This window comes from Elephantulus edwardii, unplaced genomic scaffold, assembly GCF_000299155.1.
Source record: "Elephantulus edwardii isolate Elephantulus edwardi_28Jun2011 unplaced genomic scaffold, EleEdw1.0 scaffold00246, whole genome shotgun sequence".
In the NCBI taxonomy this organism is placed as follows: Eukaryota; Metazoa; Chordata; class Mammalia; order Macroscelidea; family Macroscelididae; genus Elephantulus; species Elephantulus edwardii.
The window spans coordinates 3416864-3420058 of NW_006399996.1; positions in this window are offsets into that span (position 1 = coordinate 3416864).

The following is a 3195-nucleotide window of genomic DNA, read 5'->3' on the forward strand; positions in this document are numbered from 1 at the left end:
AGGAAATAAAAAGACATGTTGCATTGGATAAAGCTGTTGCCAAGGACGTCTTGAAAATGCTAAACAGTAAGGATATCTGTTTAAAGACTAAGATACATCTGACCCAAAGCTTGATATTTTCACTTGCTTCATATCTGTATGAAAGTTGGACAATGAATAAGGAAGACCAAAGAAGAATTGATATCTTTGAATTATGATGTTGGCAAAGAGTAGTGAATGGCTTGCGAAGGAAAAGATAAATCTATCTTAGAGGAAGTGCAACCAGGGTGCTCCTTAAAAGCAAGGATAGTGAAATTTCATCTTTTCTACTTTGGGCATATTGTCAAGAGGCACTTGTTCTTGGAAAATGACCATCATGTTGGGAAAGGAAAAGGCACAGAGATGGATAGGAAGATTCCAAGGAGATAGATTGATGGAGGCAGCAAGTGCAACAATGAATGTGAACATGACAGATATTGTAAGGATGGACAAGGACAAGACGAGATTTGGGGTTGTTGTTCTTAGGGTTGCTATGAGTATAGTTGATCAGATGACACTTAACAACAACAACAATGCAGCAGAATGTGGTAGGAAGGGCCTTGCATGTCACTATCACAGGTCTGACTCTGGCTCTGCTGACTGCAACCTGGGCAAATGCTTAATCCCTCTGAGTGTGAGCTCTAAAATGAGCTTACTTAACACTGCCTTGCAGGACTTTGGTCAGGATTATATGAAGTAAGGTCTTTGAAGCTCTTTGCATCATGCCTGGCACACAATAATCCTCAATGTCAGTAGTTCTTATGACTAACAAGTTACCCAGCCCTAGTGGAAAAGAGAAGAATTTTTATCAACAAATGATTGCATCTCAATATCAAGAAAGCAAAGATTCTTTCCACTGGACCAGTAGACCGTGTCATGATGGATGGAGAGGAGATTGAAACTGTTAGCAGCTTCACTTTTCTTGGATCCACAATTAACACCATTGGTATAAACAGCTAGGAAATACGGAGACACATTGCACTGGGAAAATCTCCAGTTAGGGACCATTTCAAATTATTGAGGAGTAGTGATGTCAGTTTGAGGACTAAGGTGTGTCTGATTCAGGCCATCATCTTTCTGATTACTAGTTATGCATGTGACACCTGGACAATGAATAAGGATGACAATGAAATTATGCCTTTGAGCTGTGGTGTTGGAGAAGAGCACTGAACATTCCATGAATGGCCAAGAAAAAAATAAATATATCTTGGAGATGGCGCAGCCAGAGTGCTCTTTCGAGGCAAGAATGATGAGGCTTTGCCTAACATACTTTGGACATATTGCTAGGAGGTGCTATTCCTTGGATAAGGACATGATGTTGGAAAGGGTGGAGGGTCAGCGAAGGAGAGGAAGACCCTCAACCAGGTGGTCTAACAAGGTGACTGTTGCAATGGGCTCTTGTGTCAGGAAGTGTGAGGACAGGACTGGTTTCAGATCTTTTGTTCATAGGGTCGCTGCTAGACTCAATGGCACCTGACAACAACAACAATAAATGCTGAAGAAAAGATAGAATTAGAAAAGTACCATTTTATAATTATTTTTAAATTTTTTTTAAAATTAATTTTAATGAATGTTTACAGATATTTTGGATTTCCGTACATTCATTGTTGCATTTTTCTACCTGCCAACCCCTCCCTCCCCGCAGTTCACTCTTCTCTTTGAAAAGGAAAAGAAAAATTCTTTCATTGGTATACAATCCCCCCCGCTCCTGCCCCAAGTACACTCCACTATGCAACTTTCATTCTGGACTCTTGTCATAACCATAATACCCAATCATATATAACTTTCAAACAGTTCTCTCCCTCATCTGTTTCAATGCAGTATACATAATTTATCCAATTTTTCTCAGTCTCACTCCAACCCTGATGTCAGTCCCTTTCTACAATAGTGGCACCATTGAGCACCTGTCCTTTTGTGACAGATATTACACTCAGCATAACGCCCTCCAAAACCTTAACCAAAAGGTAACCAAAAGGATACCCCTTTTGAAAAATATTGAATGAGTTCCTGGTTTTTCAATGCAGCGTAGTATTCCATTGTGTGAATATACCAGAGCTTCTCGATCTATTCGTTTGTTGATGGGCACTTAGGCTGTTTGCTCTTTACTATTGTGAACAAAGCCGCAATAAACATGGGTATGCATTATTTTATAATTCTTGTAGAAGAATTCAGGCAAGGTACTCTGGTTTGGATGGGCCACCAGGACTGCAGGTCTTCATACAGTTCTAGCCAGGCTGCCAGAGTTCCTGAGCAATGAATGGCCTTGGCAAGCCATCAACCATTCTTCAATTTCAGCAAGCCCAGCTACTGCAACAAGGGCCGGTCTACTGCCTGCCTTTGCCTTGGTACATGGGCCACAGTGACCCATCAGACAGAGGCTGGACAGAGGCAAGGGAGAGGAAGAAGGTAGAACATGGAAGGATGTGTGCTGGGTGCTTGGTGGTGACTAACCACAAAGACAGAGACCTATCTTTAGGTGTTAAGAAATTTGCTACCGGGAAAGACAGGGCTCATAGAGTGGTTGGCCTAGTTTCCCTTACTGTTTTGAATACTTGAATATTTTTGTGATTTCCAACAAGTGTGGGAAAAGATAATAATTGTACTTAAAAACCTCGTGGGAACTTTGGTGGCTGCAATCACAAAGGAACGTGTTCAAGGCCACCAGCCGCTTGGCGGGAGACGAACGGGCAATCTCCTCCCGTGCGACTGCCTGCCTCTGAAAATCCGCCCACCAGAGTTCCAGCTATGGGTTGTTTCTGACCCGACAGTTCACAACCACCTTGTGTTCATCATTGCAGAACCTCATGTCCAAGCCTCATCTGATTTTTATAGGCTATGCACCAAATCTATGGAGGGACTTCGTGATAAGAAGCTGCCCTGCAAAGGCATGCGGTTAAAACCCATCAGTTTAATCCAAGTGATTAAATTCTCTGACAATCCGATGGAGGGTCAAATCACCACATGGGAGATGATTTTTCTTCCATAGGCCAACTTCTGGATTCAAACCAGTGTGCCTTTGGTTGTTGTTGTTGCTTGTTATGGGCCGTTGAGTCACCTGCGACTCATAGCGACCCTATCAGTACAACATAGGGTACAACAGCCCTAAACTCCGCTCTGTCCTGTGCCAATCGCACTGTCTCCGACACTCCCATCCCAATTATCCCAGTCACTGAATCA